The following is a 19228-nucleotide window of genomic DNA, read 5'->3' as shown; positions in this document are numbered from 1 at the left end:
AAGAAATATTTTCATTAGTTATTGATACTGCTAATTCTACGCAAGCAATATAAAATAAACCCGAGACCAATTAAAGCAAGTAAAAGACTTTATTGATCACGGTAAAGGCCCTAAGTACAATCTACTTGGTTGCTCTGAGTGCCGACTGACTGCGGTCGGGATTCTCTAATAACAACCTATCGATCGTCCAAAAGTCCTCTACACTGTAGCTACTATGGGTATTTATAGCCGCTGTGCCGGGGACAAGGATCCGGCCGTTCGGCATGTTCTCCACGTAGCCACCACGTGTCATCCTCCCGAGTACCCTGTCTGTCGTCGTAAAGAGCCGCCACGTGTCCTTTGTCTGCTCTCTCGCCAAAGGGCTACCACTCGGTGGTCGACACTAACGCTCGGGCAATTCCCGGTCGCTTCCCGACCGGGTTCTTCATAAAAAGCCCGACCTGCTACCTGCAAAGACAAAAAGACAAAGACAAAGGCAAGTCGGTCGTGGTGAAGCTTATGTCGGTCGGGATATTCCCTACCAAAAGCCCCCCAGCCCGGGCCTTTTTGACCATTCGGGGAAAAACGGGACGGGATGAAGAAGCCCAAACGTCGGCCGACAACCCGACCGACCAGCTGTCATTCCTTCCCTCGCCACGTGTCGGCCACTGCCAGCCTCGGAATCAGTGCGGGTCGTGTCACGCAAGTGGATTGGTTTCCCGCCTAAATGCTCTCTTATAAATAGGCCTTTGAGGCCTTCATTTGAACTTTCCTCAATCCATTGAAGCAATCGGTACCCTCAGAGAGTCCCGAGCAGCAGTTCAACGAACCAGTCGAGCAAACCAAGCTTCAAGTTCTCTTCCAAGTATCATCAACCGGTAAGCTCTTAATTCTTTAGCTTTTACATTGCTTTTAGCTTTGCGTAGGAGTAGAATAGAACTAACTTCGAACTAACTGCCCGAACCCTGTACTAACCGCGACCGACCTTTAGGTAGAAAACATGTCGGATTCAGATAGCGAGAACGCCTCGATCGCAGACTACGACAGCACGATCGAGCACAGCAGCGAGGAGGTGGACATCATGTCCTACTCCCCAGAGGTCGAGCAACGACCACAACACACACCCGACCGAGCCCCCGAGCCAGAAGGATCGTCGAGCTCGTCGGGGACATCCGGCTCGAGCTCCAACGGGTCGGGGAGCGATGGGACGTCTACGAGCGGACGAAACTCCCCGGATACAGGCGTTAGGGAAACGCCCACAAGGGTAATAGGGGATTACCCTCGAGCTGAGCCCGAGGTGGAACACCGGGCACACGAAGCGGAAGCAGTCGAGGAAGACTCGGCTGGACCGGCGACGCCAAACGGGGACGGATTCGAGTTCCTCAACAGCGAAAGCGTCGAGGGCCAAAAAAGTTTGCTAACAAAAGGAGAAGCAAACAGAATTGCTGCAACACTTGCCGGTCGGGTCGAGTTCGACACCAGCAGGCAGCTCGGGAACGTCATCGAACGACACCGGGGAAAGTGGCTCGGGATGCACTACGACTCCCTTATGGCCCCGATCACTTTCCCTTTCTCGAGCCTCCTTACTGCGTTCCTAGGCTACTATCAGGTGGTGCCCGGACAAATCTGCCCGAACGCGCACCGGATAATCGCGTGCTTCCCCCTGATCTGCAGTCGGCACAACTTAGCCTGCACCATGGAGCTGTTCAACTTCGTTTACCAGGTGAAGGTGCTGGCAGCCGCGTACGGGGGTGGATTCCTGATGACCCAATCCCGAGCAGACAAGTGCTCGATTGAGGGGCTGCCTGGGAACAACCGGGGGTGGAAGAACCGGATCTTCTCAGTGAAATACGATCCGTGGATCCTCCCGGTCGAGAGGGTCTGGAGTCAGCGCTTTCGAAAGCAAGTCATCCCAACCGAGACTCAGGCCCTTATAGACGCCGTCACCAAAATCTCGGGCGAAATTTACGAATACCAAATCTTCAAGACGCCCGAGTCCCTCGAAGCGGCCAACTTGCCCGAGCCCGTATACAACATACCCGATAAGTACAGGCCCGAACCCCGAGGCGTTACAATCGCAAGGATGCCCGCCCGGGGTAAACGAAAGGGCAAAGGTGTTACATTAACCTCTTCCTCCGACCCTAATAGCCCGACTGGGCCTTTAGCTCGATCTAACCTACTTTGTTTTTGTTTGCAGAGATGGCCGGCTTTGGAGATGAGGACGTTCCTCTACGCCCGGTGACCAAGATTTCCCTGGGCCGGAAGAAAGCCCAAGCCAAACCGGCCGGGGAAAAGGAGATCCCGACCGCGCGACCGATAAGGGCATCAACCGTCACCACGGCTGAAGGCTACGTGGTGGATGCCTCGAAGGTCCTGGTCGCCCGAGTCGCGGTCGGGAAGGGCAAAGAAAAAACGAAAGAGAAGACCGCCTCGGAGACCGGGGCCCTAAAACGGCGCCGCGAGCAGCACAGCCCGACGCCCTCAGGCGGCGGCAACAAAGGTGGTTCTTCGATCCTCGCTCGGATCGGGAATGCCGGGTCGGCTAAGGAGGACATCTCTAAGCTGACCCCGAGCCAGGTAGCCGAGAAGATCGGCTACGACCTAGCTGAGGTAAGCGTATTTTCTTCTTTTAAGTTTTCTTTTAAGTAACTCCACTCGGCTAAAACTCGATCGTGTTATGCACTGCAGATCTCCCGAGCGGCCCAGTTCCTTCAACAACGGGCCTTACAGGCCAATGAAGCCGAGGCCCTGAAGAAGGTCGCCAACCGGCGATTACAGGAGATCCGGGACCTCGAGGCCGAGCTCAAGAAGGTGAAAGCCGAGCGGGATCTCTCAGAGCAGGTCGCCCAGCAGGCGATCGGGGAAGCGGCCGAACTTAGGGCTCGCCAAAATGACCCGGACAAGCTCGCCCAACATCTCTTCCAAGACACCAAATCGGGCGCTCGCTTTCTTCAGTCCGTTCGGGCCACCGAGGTCGGGGAGAAACTGGTGTGGACGTTTGGCCGGTGGGCGTATAAAGCCGGTCAACGGAAAATGCGTGACCAGACCAAGAAGATCATGGAGCAAGCCCTTGAAGGGGATGACCTCCAGTTGGTCTTAACCACACTCCCCGACGACGTAGCCGACCCGGGGCCCGCACCTTTTGATCCGAAGGATCGGACCAAGGCGATCGAAGCTGGGGCCGCCCCGAGCGAGGAGGGACCGCCGAAGAAGGGCGATGCTGAGACCACGAAGAAGTAGGATAGGTCTAATAAATTCTGCTTTTTTGTGTAAGTAGTGCTGATCGGGAGCCCGGTCCCGAGTTGTACCGGGCACGTTTTGGATTTAATAAATTTCTCTTTGATTAATTCGTGCCGTTCGTTTTTTACTTTACGTTTTTATCTTCCACGCGCGTATACCGAACGTAAGTGCTCGACCTCACGGCCATTTAGCCCGGTCGTGCATTATTCCACTCACTCGATATCCGACCTTGTGGCCTTATGGCCCGGTCGCACATCCAATATTTCGACATTTCATTGGCCTACCCGACCGAGTTTATCCGATCCTAAGGCCTTGCCGAAATTTTGAGAATAGGTAAGCCTCCACATTCGGGATATCTCCGAACAACGGACTTATGTCAACGTCGTGTTGGCCAACCCGATCAGGCTTACCTGATCTCCAGGCCTTGACGAAATTTTGAAAATAAGTAAGCCCCCACGGTCAAGTTTTTCCCGAGTCCCGAGCGATGGGCCTACAGACACTTCCTTATCCCAGCCCCCACACTATTGTGCTCTCAAGGCACGAGTGAGTGCGATAGTGGAAAGAAGTTGATTAGATCGGGGAATTATGCTGTATGCTCCTGGCTTCCCCGATCAAATGGCGTGACCCGATTGTCCGCCGAAGAGGAGCGTACTTGACCGGTCGATAAACTCGCTTTGGTCGATGTAACCATCTGCATACACCAAAAGGTATAGAAAATAATCGATCGGGCCGCCGTATACAAACAGTCAAGCAATCACCGATCGTATATACATTAGACATTCCCGCTCGTAGGCGGTTAAGAAGCATTTACAATAATACATTTAATTACAAATGACGACCGGGACTAACTCGCAGGTCGAGCCCCCACTTCGCCCAAAGATTACAAAAAATAGGCTAGTGCCTAAACATAACGAGGTGCTCGGAATTCCAAGTCCCCTCGATTACCCGGTTGTCGTCTCCAGTCGGTATGTACCCGGCCGTATGATAGCGCTGATGATGTACGGCCCTTCCCAATTTTGAGCTAGCTTTCCGCCTTCCAAAGGTTGACTGGCCTCCCTTCGTCGTAGAACATAATCTCCCACTTGGAAATAACGAGGATTGACCCGAACGTCCTTTGAACTCTTGACTCGTTTTTGATACTCAGCTATACGCCGAGCAGCTAGCTCTCTTTTTTCCTCGACCCCGTCGAGATCCACGACCATCGCATGTTCGTTCTCCTCCGCATTGTAAGTTCTTTCTCGATCAGTCGGAATCCAAGCCTCGATCGGGAGTCGAGCCTCTGCTCCATAAACCAGGGCGAAAGGGGTCTCCAAAGTAGCTTCCCTCGGGGTCGTCCGATAAGTCCACAACACATATGGCAACTCATCGGCCCAACTACGACCAGCCGAGTGTAGCTTCTTTTTTAGACCTTCTAAAATCGTTCGGTTAACATTTTCCACTTGTCCGTTTCCCTGCGGGTAAGCCACCGACGACCGGACGTGGGTCGTCCCGATCGTGGCCAAGAAATTTTGAAAATATTGGCTCACAAATTGGCAGCCGTTGTCGCTGATGAGATGCACGGGCACACCAAAGCGGGAAATCACATTGCGCCAAAGGAACCGAGCGCACTGCTGAGAAGTGATCGTGGCTAAGGGCTCGGCTTCGATCCACTTGGAAAAGTAATCAATGGCGACAATCACAAACTTTCTCCGACCGGAGAGCTGAGGGAAGGGGCCCAAAATGTCTACCCCCCACCTAGCGAAGGGAATTGCAGTCGTTACCGGCTGATAGAAAGTTGCCGGTCGTCCAGGCATTCGGGCAAACAGTTGGCACGTCTCACATTCCCGAGCTAACTTTTCACAGTCTAGCTGGAGGGACGGCCAATAGTACCCAATCAGCATGATACGATGGGCTAACGATCGGCCTCCTTGATGTGAAGAACAAATTCCCGAATGCAATTCCTTCATGACCAGGTCAGCCTCAAATGCGGTCAAGCAACGCATAAGAGGACCCCCGTACGATCGCCTGTAGAGACGACCGTCCAAGACTTGGAACCTTGGGGCTCTAAGCTTGGCCTTCCGAGCACGCTGTGGGTCATCTGGGAGTCGACCGTGCTCGAGGTACTCCTTTAGATCGGTGATCCAGTTATCTTCTACCGGTTGGATCGGATTGACCGGTAGACGATGGATGCTATGTCTCGGGATCACCAAAATTCGTGCTATCTTCGACATATGTTCCGGGGCGTCTTGAGCCAATTTAGACAAGATGTCCGCGTCGGCATTATCCAGTCAGGGGATGTGCCGGACGGTATACCCCCGGAACTGAGTAAGCTTCTCCATAGCTAGATCTCGGTATAATTGCAGACGCTCTCCATTGACTTCATAGTCTCCGAGAACCTGCTCGACTACGAGCGCAAAATCTGTTTGAGCTCGGATGTATTCAGCCCCCAAGTCCCGAGCACACTGTAAGCCGTTAACGAAGGCTTCGTACTCGGCTTCATTATTGGTCGGATGGAACTGATACATGAGAGCGAAGTAGACTTTGAATCCCTCCGGGCTCGTAACCACCACTCCTCCTCCTGCGCCTTTCTTGCTACTCGACCCATCAGTAGCGAACGACCACCACTCAGCCTCGGGATCCGCAACTTCGGGGGGTCGGGTATCCCGGGCGGTGCACTCGACCAAGAAATCAGCTAAAGCTTGACCCTTGATGGCTGGTCTTGGTCGGTATTCGATCGCGTACTGGGTCAACATCAACGCCCACTTGACTAGGCGACCGGAAGACGAAGCAGTTCGGAGGACTGGCCCGATCGGCTGATCGGTCAATACGCGAATTGCTCGACCCTGGAAGTAGGGAGCCAACTTCTTCGCGGCGATGTATAAGGCGTAGACGGCCTTCTCTAACCGGGAGTACCGGAGCTCGGGACCATGTAGCGCGTGGCTTACATAGTACACCGGTCGCTGGACCCCTTCCGGATCGGTTCGGCACAATACTGCGCTTACTGCACGATCGGAGACGGCGAGGTATACGTCTAGCTCTTCTCCGAGCTCGGGCTTTGAGAGCACAATTGGTGACATGAGATACTCCTTCAGCTCATCAAAAGCCGCTCGGCATTCTTCGTCCCAGACGAATCCATTAACCTTTCGCAATACCTTGAAGAAAGGTAAAGCGCGCTCGGCTAACTTGGAGAGGAATCGGCTGAGGGCTGCCAACCGACCGGTCAATTGCTGGACTTCTCGAACGGTAGAAGGTGGTTGCATGTCCAGAATAGCTTTTACTTTGGCCGGGTTGGTCTCAATTCCTCTCTTAGTCATCATATAGCCAAGGAACTTGCCGGTTTGAACCGCAAATGTACACTTGGTTGGGTTCAACCGTAACTGGTACTTCCTCATGATCTGGAAGCACTCCCGGAGATCTCGAGTATGGTCGGATCGGTCCCGACTCTTGACCAGCATGTCATCAATATAAGCTTCCATCGTTCGACCTAGCAAATCGGCAAAGAGCATATTGACCATTCTCTGATAGGTGGCTCCTGCGTTGCGGAGACCGAACGGCATCACTCGGTAGCAATACAGCCCGTCCGGGGTCACGAAGGCTGTCTTGCTTTCATCTTCATGGTGCATCATGATTTGATGATAACCCTTGAATGCATCAATGAAGCTCATCAATTCGGCCCCGGCCGTCTCGTCGACCATCTGGTGGATACTCGGTAGAGGATACGGGTCGAGCGGACAGGCCTTATTGAGGTCGGTAAAATCAATGCACATCCTCCACGCTGGAGGCTTCGGAACGAGAACTATATTAGCCACCCACTCGGGATAGATCACGGGTCGGATGTGCTCGATCGCCGCCATCTTCTTGACTTCCTCTCTAACAAACTCGCGGCGATCGGAAGAAAGGTGCTGGGTTTTTTGCACCACCGGCTTTGCTGCGGGATCGACGGCTAACTTGTGACAAATAACCGACCGGTCGATCCCGGGCATGTCCTCGGGCCCCCAAGCGAAGATATCGGCATACTCCCGGAGTATGGCCAAAATTTCTGCTCGGAGAGCGGGGGTGAGGGCCCGACCAATCTTGATCTTCCTATCCGGTCGGTCCTCGGATAGGGGAACTTCTTCTATCTCCTCGGAAGGCTCTGGTTGTTCCTTCCGATCTTTAGCCTCTTCTTTGGCTATGGTGTTCACCCGGGAAGACGAACCGGAATCGCGTCTGTTAACCGCTCGGGTGTAACACTTCCTGGCGGATTGGACATCGCCACGGACTACACCGACCCCATTGGGGGTGAGGAATTTCATGCATAGGTGAGGCATTGAAATTATCCCACTGATCTTCATAATGGCGGGTCGGCCCAAGATGATGTTGTGGACACAATGGAGGTTGACCACAACGAATTCTAACTCCGTCTTGATCGACTTCGGGGCCGTGCCGATCTCGACCGGGAGCGTTATCTTTCCCTCGGGGTAAATAAGAGCCCCGGTAAAGCCAGACAGTGGTACACCGACCGGAGTCAGCTCCTTCCTGTCTAGTCCAAGCTTTTCAAACACGTCCAAATAAAGGACGTTCACACTGCTGCCAGTGTCGACCATAACCCTCTGGACATCCGTCCCTTTCACATCAATTGTGACCACGAGCGCCTCCATGCCGTGGTCTCCGCTGCTGGATTGATCTTCCAAGGTGAAGGTTATGGGCTCCATCTTTTGCCTCTTCCCGGTCTCCCGGGAATCCACTATAGCGACCGGGCAATTACTTCGCGGTCGGTAAGTGTCTTCCAATCCACCGAAAATAACGTGGATGGTCGGCTTTCCTGCTGGTCGGCTGCTAGAAGGAGGGTCAGGGTCCCATCGGTCATCGCGACGATCATCTCTTCGATCGTCTCTTCGGTCCTGACCTGACCGATCGGAGCGGTGATGAGAGCGCCGCTGTTCTCTCCGATCTGTATTCCTCTTGGGGTCCTCTCTCCTCCCCACACACTTGTCCAACTTCCCTAGATTGAGCAAATCTTCCAACAGTTGGAGCAAGTGGGTACACTCTTCAGTGTCATGCCCAGCACATCGGTGGTAAGCGCAATGCTTACTCTTATCAGGACCATCTCGATCGGGATGGGGAAGCTTGATGAGGTTGCAAGACTGAGCATACTGCATGGCCTCCGCTGCAGATCGGTTCAAGGCCGTAAACTCACCAGTCCTGGTGCGGGATCGGGGATGGTCATCACCCGATCGGTGTTCCGCCCGGCCGGCCGGTTTACGGGATGAAGACCCGACCTCCTGCGAGCGCTTTACGGCGTTCGCCTCGCCAGCATTGGCATAATCTGTGACCCTTCGAAGGGCCTCCTCATACGTGGCCGGGGGGTGTAAAATGAAGTCCTGATATAAATACCCCGCCCGGAGAGAGATGTGTAACATGTGGGTGGCGGTGGCATCATCCATGGGCTCGACCTCCCCGACCGCCGCCTTCCATTTGGTGAGGAAGTCGGTCAAGCTCTTGCCTTCAAGTTGCTTGGCCTTCTCCAGATATATATAAGGCTTCCTCACCACTTTGGAAGTGATAAACTTCCTCACAAACTTGACCGCCAGGGTGTCAAACCTGTCGATCGAACCCGGCTGCAACGTTCGGAACCACTCCGCCGCTCGACCGGTAAGCGTGGAATAGAAAGCCCTGCACATTACGACGTCTGACACACCCTTCAGCGTCATATTGCTGTAGAAATCGTTGACGTGAGCCTCAGGGTCTGTCCGGCCATCATAACTCTTCTCTCCAGAGACCTTTAAATCGAGCGGGTAAGGCTGAGCCATTACCGCCGCTGTGAAAGGCGTCTGGTTCAGGGTCGGTTGTCCAACCGGGGTTGCTGCAGGGTGCGCGTTTCTGAATTGCGCAAATTCCGCCTGGAGGTTATAGAGTAATCCTCGGGTCTCGTTGAGCTCGGCGGCTTGAGCAGCTTGGGCTGTATCCCGAGCGCGTCGCCGTCGGTGAGATCTCGACCCGCTATACCCAGATGAGGCCTCCTGGCTGGCCTCCTGCATCTGTACGTCTTCTTGCTGGCGGTTCGGGTCTTGGGGTCCCAAACGCTGGCGCATCTCCGGTCGAAGACGACCAAAAGCTGCCGCTCGGGCGGTTTCTTCGGGGTCCTCCGCTTGGACGGGAACCTCGACCGCTTGCTGGGCCTGTCCTGGTGCCTCCATCGCATCAGCACCCCCCGACCCCAACCGCGAATGAGCCGAGCGTCGAGCCCGGGAAACGGACTGACGCTGCGGCTCTACCTGTGCGGTCGGTTGTACTGGAGGGGCGGCGGCTAGAGCCGTGTAAGCAGGCGTATATGGTGGATATCCAACCGGGGGAGTGTAATACATCGGTTGGCCAGGCCAATAGCCGTACGGCGGAGGTGGGACCGGGTATGGATATTGGCCGGGATACATCACCGGCTGCTGCTGATATGGCTGACCGGGTGTTGGGTATCCCGGTTGTATGTAGTTCACCGGTTGTTGGGCGACCGGGTATGTGTTAGACGGATGCGGTGGTGAGAGATTGAGATTCAATTCTACCGTCTGACCTTGCTGTTGGGTGGCGAAGTTGTTTTGAGCCCACGGATACATGATTGGAAAGGGAGCGGGTGCTCGTCAAGACGTTGCTTTCTCGCACGGTTCCCCACGGACGGCGCCAAAATGATACTGCTAATTCTACGCAAGCAATATAAAATAAACCCGAGACCAATTAAAGCAAGTAAAAGACTTTATTGATCACGGTAAAGGCCCTAAGTACAATCTACTTGGTTGCTCTGAGTGCCGACTGACTGCGGTCGGGATTCTCTAATAACAACCTATCGATCGTCCAAAAGTCCTCTACACTGTAGCTACTGTGGGTATTTATAGCCGATGTGCTGGGGACAAGGATCCGGCCGTTCGGCATGTTCTCCACGTAGCCACCACGTGTCATCCTCCCGAGTACCCTGTCTGTCATCGTAAAGAGCCGCCACGTGTCCTTTGTCAGCTCTCTCGCCAAAGGGCTACCACTCGGTGGTCGACACTAACGCTCGGGCAATTCCCGGTCGCTTCCTGACCGGGTTCTTCATAAAAAGCCCGACCTGCTACCTGCAAAGACAAAAAGACAAAGACAAAGGCAAGTCGGTCGTGGTGAAGCTTATGTCGGTCGGGATATTCCCTACCAGTTATATTGTCTTTATTTTTCTCAAATGTAAAAATTTTTACATTCAAATTCATCAATTGATTATATTCACTACATTATCTATTATCTTTTTTGTGCACTATTTTTCTAATTAAATATCAAGGTTATAATACAAAATAATGATATATATTTATTTACCAAGTATTTTATTAATACCATGAAAAAATTAAAAAATATATATATAATTAATAAAGCCAACCATATTAACTACTTGAGAGATTTTGTGACAAAGAGAGTATTCAAATCACACAACAAATTGAAGTGAGAACTACCTTGCAATGTCCTTGTTTGACAATCAGCAGTTAGCGGTTAGCGTTAGCGGATTATACTAGCGGATTTGACCAGCGAATTTATTTAATTATTAACATTGGGTAGAAAAAATGATCGCCAAATTATTAAATCAAATGAATGGTTCATATTGTTCAGGTTTTAATTTTTTTCTTTTAAGATTTTCTAATTTATCCTTAACTATATGATTATCCATTTAACTTTTCCGTTAATTCACCGTTAGTCTAATTCTAATATTAAAGTCTAATATAGAATTATAACTACACCATTAATCTAATTCTAATATTAAAGTCTTAATAGAACTTAACCACAAATCCTAATGTCGGAATCTCCTCAAACAATATTAGTATATATTTAATATTTTATGCCCTAATTTTTATTTGTTCTCCCTTATGTCCCGTATTTGGTTTCAACCATACCAATACAATTATTTTATTGACAATTATAATCAATCTTGACTATATTATCTTGCATTTGTAAATTTAGAATTACCTATTTAACCCGCACGGGCTTAGCTCAATGGTTTAGTGGGTAGTATTCGGGAGAAGAGACCAAGGTTTGAACCTCGGCGGCGGCAGTGCGGGAATTATGTCCAAAGTGGGCAGATTCCTTGTGTGTATCAGCATTTGGCCCTGTCTGCTGAACCATTGAGTCACCGTGATTTACAACTTCCCGCAATGCTCTGTCGGGTCGGAGTGTGGGGGGGGGGGGGGGGGGGGGGGGGTCCCTTGGGGTTGGGAACTCAACCTTTGGGAGAAGAATTACCTATTTAAATACGCAAATTCAACCTTCAATTATCTATGCATGAACAATTTCAATATAATCCTGTCTTAATATACTTTAAAGTACTTATTTAAAAAAAAGCATTGGGCATTATCCTAATCGCGCAATGCGCATAAAAAACTAGTATATATATATATATAAAACTAGTATTTTCATCCGTGCTTTTCATGGAATGGATTTGTTATAATACTTTAAGAATATTTGCATCGATATACAAATATAAATTATAACAACAAATATTATATAGTGCAGTTGATGAAATAAGTTGCATTGATTATGTTTTATGATGTTATCCTGCTTGAATTCAAACAAATAATTGCCCAATTATCGGTGCGATGCCCGTGAAATGCTCGTGCGATGCGCATGCACTAAGTAAACAATAGCATCCACCGGATTCCAGTTGCTCTCCTCTGAAACACCGGAGACAAAGCCCCGAAATTGACTGTAATGTGAAAAAACAATTAAGCATTTCTAACAATTAAGCGTTTGAGGTAAAAAAAAAAAAAACGCATGTCTCAAATGCATTTGAAATTTATTTGTTTTTTTCGAAATACTGGCCACAAATGCAAGTGGGAACATCAAACCCAATTCTCACTTGCATATCGAATGTAAGTATTATACATAGGTCCGAGAAAAGGCATGAGGACGATTTGCTTTTCACCGTCGAGGCCGAGTCAATCATGAGCAAGTTGGGCGAGTTCGAAGCCGCTCTACAGAAGGACTCCTCGAAGACGGTGGTTGCCGGTGGAGGAATTCACTCGCTCACCATAAAATCAATGAATTATCTCACGTTGATTGCAGATTACAGCAATGCACTTGGGACATCCTCGCCGACTCTCCTCCGCCGGAGACGAGTTCGCTGCCTGAATCATAAGTTTCTCCGGCTCCGGCGATCTCTTCGCCTGACTAATCCTCGTCCTCCTCTGCAAACTAGACCGCATAGCACATCACTACAAGCACATCTCCATGGCGTATCTCTTCCTGGCCAACAACCTCCAATTCATTGTTGCCAAAGTCAGAGCTTCAAACCTTAAATTCTTACTGGGAGACAACTGGTCATCAAAGCAAGAAGCCAAAAGTCAAGCAGTTCGCGGAGAACTACGAACGGCTTGCATGGGGCCACGTCATATCCACCATCCCGCAAAATCCAACGGCTCAGATGCCGCTGCACCAGATCAAGGAGCATTTCAAGCGGTTCAATTCGTCGTTCCACTTGCTGCCTGTATAATACATACTACATCAAACGCAATTCCCACTTGCATTGGTGGTCAGTATTTAGGAAAAAAAACAAAAAAACAAATGAATTTCAAATGCATTTGGGACATGCGTTTCTGACCTCAAACGCATGTCCCAAATGTCTTTTTCATAAAATTATCAAACTTTTTTGAGCGTCATATTTTTAGAAGTGCTTGATTGTTTTTTCATATTAAAGTTAATTTCTCGATCACCGGATGCGTACAATAAAGAAAGATTTGCGGAGTCAAAGAAAGAGCTTGATGTTCTCTTGTCAGATGAGTTTCTGGGCAATGTACCGTTTCTAATTTTGGGTAACAAGATTGACATCCCATTGTTTACTTGGTGGATGTTGTTGTTTGTCAGATGAGTATTTGGGCAATGTATCGTTTCTAATTTTGGGTAACAAGATTGGCATCTCATTGTTTACTTGGTGGACGCTGTTGTTTTCTTGTCGCATGCGCATCGCACGAGTATTGCACGGGCGTCGCACGCGCATCGCATGCATAATTGGACAATTATTTGTTCGAATTTAAGTAAGGATAACATCAGAAAACATAATCAATGCAACCCATTTCATCAACTGCACTATATAATATTCGTTGTTATAGGCTTTGTTTGGCAACCCTAGCTGAAAAGCTATAAGTTAGGAGCTGAAAAGCTATAAGCTAGGAGCTGAAAACTGAAAGAGAAGTTAAGCTAGCTGTTATGATTGAAAGTGTTTGGTAAAATTAGCTTTTTGATAAGCTGATAAATGTAAAAAGACTAAGAAAGACATCTTAAAAAAATTTAAAGTAGTTTGTTTAAAGTAGTGCGAATGAAGATGAAGGGAGCGGAGTGCGAATGAAGATGGAGGGATTGTCGTGCGGTGAAAGTTGCTGAGAAGAGAAACGGGTTTTAATTGAGAAGGGTAGAGTACGTCATTTCTTTAAAATAATAAGGATAAAGATGGAAAAAAAAGTTAGGAAGCTAGTAGCTTATTTTGAAACACTACCTAAAGTAGCGTTTCAAAATAAGCTCTTATTTTAAGCTAGGAGCTTATTTTAAGAACATTACTAAACAGAACTTATAGCTTACTAGTAGCTTAAAATAAGCTATAAGCTCTTAAATAAGCTCTGCCAAACAAACCATAATTTATATTTGTATATCGATCCAAATATTGTTAAAGTATTATAACAAATTCATTCCGCGCAACGCACAGCTGAAAATACTAGTTATATATAAAATTAAAAAAAAAAATATTTTAATTATTATTTTTAAAAATTAAAATAAAAAACATGATCGTCGATTCGCAATTATGAGGATCCTTTCTCAAAATCAATTTAATTTAAGCTTTGACTTTTGTTTATTTTAGGGATTAACTTCTAGTGTCGAAGATGAAGCCAACGAGCTTGTACGAAACGTCGATAGTAACTTTAATATTATTGGCGGTTTGCTGGCTAATGTTCGCCATTCTGATTAGACGATAACATATGAAATTCAAACTGTTCTACTTGTGACGCAGTAAATAAAAAAACGTTTAAATTTTCCAAATAGGAGAATCCTTTCTCAAAACCAATTTGATTTAAGCTTTGATTCTTGTAAAGGCTCTTTGTCATTATTTCACCAAAAAACTAGAATCAATTGCGAGATATATTCGATCACCACTTTTCACAAGAAGAGCAAACACTCTTGGCTCAATGTATGAAATAACACTTGCATCTACTTGATGTATTGAGACATCCATTTGAAGCCTTCTCCATAACCCATTCATTGACCAAGACTCCATGATGAATCACATTATCTCCTTTTTTTTGCAGGTTTGTTCGCGGATGATGGCTCAACGACTTCCCAAAACTCTCTTAGAGGAACTACTTTTCCATCCCTCAGCAATGAAGACTGGCGGCACATAAATAGTCCCTTCACAAAGGAGGAAATCATACAAGCTTTGTTCGACATGCCATCTTTTAAAGCCCTAGGTCCGGATGGCTTCCATGCGGGCTTTTACCAACAAACCTGGCAGATCGTAGGTGACACCATCACAAACTCTGCTCGTGTTTTCTTCGAAACTGGCAGACTTCTTAAGGGAAGTAATAGGAATAAGAATTTTAACCCGCACGGCTTAGCTCAATGGTTTAGTGGGCATTATTTGGGGTAAGAGACCAAGGTTCAAATCTGGGTGGTGGCAGTGTGGGAATTATGTCCAAAGTAGGCAGGTTCCTTGTGCGCACCAGATTTTGTTTTTAATAATAGTATAGATATTATTGTATTCACAAGACTAAAACTCAAAACTTTACTTAAAAGAAATCAAATTGTTCTTTGCTTGAAACTTTGTTAAAGAGAAATCAAATTCGTCCCCATCGAATTCTAATGTGTTGGTGCCAACCTTTGACCATAACAATGAAAAGATTAAAGTTCCAAGAGCACCTTTGAATATTTATTATTTATACTCTAATTTGGTTTTTTAAAAAAATTAATATTCAATAATTACATATGTGTTGTTATATTCACATGACAAACTCAAAATCTTACTCAAAATAATTTAAATTCCTCATCATATTCGAAACATTATTTATAAAAACTTGAATTCTTTTCTATTAAAATCTAACATTTTGGTGCCAACCTTTAACCATAAACAATGAAAAGATCAAAGTCTCAAAACCATTAGAGTCATAATAGAAAATAGGAGATGAATATTTTGACCAACATCAACTTACTTTGTTTATTACACGCAAATTAAATGTAAGAATCAATCCAACAGACAATGACCTCAACGAACGAACTCCCATTATTCTAATCCATGAGTGGCTGAAATGATGCAGACAAAAAGTGGTCCCTAACAAACTGCTTCAAAACACTTTGACAAATATCATATGGCATCAACATTTCATCAAGGAGCCACTCTCATTCATCCATCTAACCTCATCTTCTCCACCCTATCAACTTTGACATTTCCAACTGCACCTTTTCTTCCTTTCTTTTAATTTTTTTTTTAATTTCTTTTTTGTCAGACCACGATGTGTTCTAAGCAGGCTCTAATTGTAGGAGGCACATTTAAACGGTTAAACTCATACCATACTCAGACTAATCCACGTTCACACCGGGCCAGCCCAATTAAGGGACAAAGTGCTGGCCAGATTGATTTTCAGCTTGCGCCAGACTAATCTTAAGTCTCCAAAATCCTTACCCAAAAACTGTTAGAGATAAATCGCGAGTCACTTTGTTAGTCCCCAGGTTACCGCCCTTTGCATGTACACTCTGCACATAAGGGGTTTTCATCATCACCTTTGTGCACAAGGGGTTTATTTATTTTTTCCATCCAGATCATGTATTGGAACAACCTCCACTAAATATTAATCATGTGAAAGAAAGCAGTGCTTTATAAGAAAAGTTGGCACACCACACTCCAATAATGCATTTCATAAGCACACAAGCAAATCAAAGAAAATCTAAGCCTACTACTAGTCTACTACTACACATATTTATATATATTATTAAACCAAAGATTTCATATTTCAATAGTAAAACATTGCTACAAGCATAGAATACCCAAACAACCAACAAACACACCATCTAGGGGGTGTGAAAATGGAACATTACATAAGACATGTGCATGTTCAGGCTACACAAACATATATATTTTTTAGCAACAATGAATACCATGATAATCAACCATGAATGACCCCGATTTGCCTCTAGTTGAGAATAAGATCATTGCCACCGAGGTGGGGATGAAGGCATACGCGTACCTCGTGTTCTTCTGACCCTTCTTGAAGTTTAGGCACGAGAATCTCGAGCACCGTCCCTGATCCATCGAAGTAGGCTTCTATGTTAGCATCTTCGGGAATGCGGGTTGAAAGGGGGATTTCTCTGACAAATTCCCCGGGAGGGCAGTGTTCGGACGATGAATCCGCGAGTTTGAATGTCCTTTTCTGTCTCTTGAGGAAAGGCATGCGGGATATGCTAAAGCAAGACACCTTGATTATCCCGTGTGTGAGTGTGTTCCTCCAAGAAACCTTCACTCTCTGGGGATCCACAAAGGGCAAACTGATCACGATCAAATAACCTTCTTTGTCTTCGTAGATACTTTTTGCGGCTGTAACGGGCCCGTAAACCTCACGCATAACTCCACTGAATTCATTCAGCCAGTGTGGCTCATTTGGGTCGGGAACTCGATCGGGAGGATTTACGTTTACTTGCAGATAACACTCTTCTTCGGGAAACAAGTCCTTTCTCCTTTTGCTGCTGTCGGGTGATAGATCCATTGCATCCCCGTTACTATGGTTGGATGGTTGAGTTGACAAATTAAGCCCGGAGCATTTGAGCAACTTCTTAGGATGGGAATGGTGATTAGTTTTGATAGGTTGAGGTGGCCTCTCGAGCTCAAACTCGGTGTTGGGCAGGTTTCTCCATGAACTAAAATCGCTTGCTTCAGGAGGGATGGTGAAGTTGAGTTCCCTTCCCGTAAGCTCCGCCCATCTTTTCCGATCCTCTTCGTCTAAAACCATGAGATTAGGAGACTGAACAACCTCGATCCCATGAACACACTGAGGATTCGACAGGCCCCGATAATGTTTCCTTTGCATCCGATGAGACCGAACGAAACCTTTATCAACGCTAAAAGGAAAGGGGCGTTCCCCTTGGCGAGAGTGCCCATTCATATAGCTTCGGAGTTGCATCTTACCCAATGCATTATCGGGCCTTTCCTTGAAAACCCACATGTACATGTTCTCCATATCATGCTGAACCATGAAAACATCGAGCTGGAGATCCGACTTATCAAACCCCGAAACCCCATTACTGTCTCGCACGATTTTCGCCTTCGACTTCTCACTGAACACGGGCCTAAAATAAAAGCTAAAGAAGAACCACGCACCCCAGATGCTGTCAACCCGTTTTGCACATTTCCTACCGACAACCTTGGGCACACTGAGGAAGCTTTCGGTTTCATATACTTGGGTTCCAAGCCCGACATCAAGAATATCACAGGGTTCAGAGTTCCATGATTGGGGCGGAGGGCTCTGCTCAGCCGATAAAGGTAAATTGATATCAGGTGGACGGGTTATGACAACTTGGCGATTCATTTCGAGGTCTAAATCATCATGAGAAGAGGAGGCACTCGAATCCATGGACAATAGGGTCGAAGGGTGATGATTCTCCATTGACAGGGCTGTTAGAAGAATATCTCCCATCTCATTAATTCTCCCTTAATATTGGGACAATTTCAGATTCTGGGCTCAAAGATTATCCAAACAAAAGGCTAATCTTTACAAACACACATCCCACCATCCACAGAAACCACAATCTTATTCCTCAAAAAAACACAATTCCCCAATTGAAATTATCAACTATCAAATAGTTCTATAGCACTGTCAGAAAGAATGAGATTTCCAGAAAATGAAACAGGAACCAATAAAAAGGATAAGAAATTACAGAACCCAAATGAAGAAAAAGCTAGATGAAGACCATACACAGCCCTAATTCAAGAATCTCCAAACACCCTTTAAACACAGGTGGGAGATACTGAATCAAACCTACTGAATCCATGGTCCCTTTCTATAGAAGTCCAACAAAAACAAATATATCTAGATCTCTAAATATTTTTTGGGTGTATATCTAAGATAATAAATATAGATATAGGTATAAGACTATAAGAGCAACACAGGATATTACCAATCTATGAAGCCAAGCCCCAGGAAAAGGACCAAATCAGAGGGGATCTTGGAAGAGTACCCCTTTGGATAAGCTTCAACAACTAAGAATCCACACAGACCCGGGCACTCCGAACAATCAATGGCACTCACCATCCTCATCTTTTTCCAACCTTCAAAGTCCTCACCTTTATACTTTTCCTTCACAGTATGACTTCAACCCAGAATTACCCAGTCTTACACTCCTCCAATTCAACAACTTTTGTCAAAGAGGACCACATGCCCACACGCACAGAGATGGGAAATCAAGAAAACAGGGGAGAGCGAGCAAGAGAGCCAACCTGTACACCACGCGTTTTCCTGCCGTGCTCTTTAATGGCTTTGGGTTCCAAGAAAATGTGCGCCTCGAACCAGATATCTATAGGGATGGAAGAAATTGAAGGTAGTTTGGTTTGGAGAATGGGGGAAGGGAGTTTGGTGGGTGACCTCTCTTATATCATTTATATGATTGAGAATTGAGATTGAGATTTTATTTCTTTCAAGATATTGTGATTAGGGAAAAATAAAAGGTGGGTTTTACACTTTTACCTACACTTACTCTTTTAAAAAGGGTATAATTTGCCATAAATAAAGATATATACTTCAAACCCCAATTGTTATTATAATGTTATATGCTTTATAAATGTCATATTATCATTGGCCCCTTTGTATTAGTTTTATTTTTGCATACTAGTCAACAAAGTGTATATAAAAGTCAAAAATATCACAAAATAGCATATAGATTTAATTTGTATATTATATTATGTACCAAAAAATGAGTGGGGAGAGTTTAATCTCAATTGTTAGTGTCACTACTTTTTACCTTCTATTGACACCTGTTTTTGAATGTAGAGTTTTTACTCGTTTAGTTACTTTTT

General features: G+C 46.6%; 1 long non-coding RNA gene across 1 annotated transcript; it reads right to left on the bottom strand.

The window, feature by feature from the left end:
• Positions 1-2621: 2621 nt before the first annotated feature.
• On the bottom strand, positions 2622-18930 carry LOC109182022. Its single transcript, XR_002054315.1, has 3 exons — positions 18232-18930; positions 4290-4294; positions 2622-2633 (listed from the first exon to the last, which is right to left on the bottom strand). It is a non-coding gene; the product is annotated as an uncharacterized LOC109182022 (long non-coding RNA).
• Positions 18931-19228: the final 298 nt, after the last annotated feature.

The sequence above is a fragment of the Ipomoea nil genome, unplaced genomic scaffold (assembly GCF_001879475.1).
Source record: "Ipomoea nil cultivar Tokyo-kokei standard unplaced genomic scaffold, Asagao_1.1 scaffold1043, whole genome shotgun sequence".
Classification (NCBI taxonomy): Eukaryota; Viridiplantae; Streptophyta; class Magnoliopsida; order Solanales; family Convolvulaceae; genus Ipomoea; species Ipomoea nil.
The sequence above is the reverse complement of the archived record's forward strand: the minus strand, read 5'-3'. Positions and strand labels throughout refer to the sequence as shown.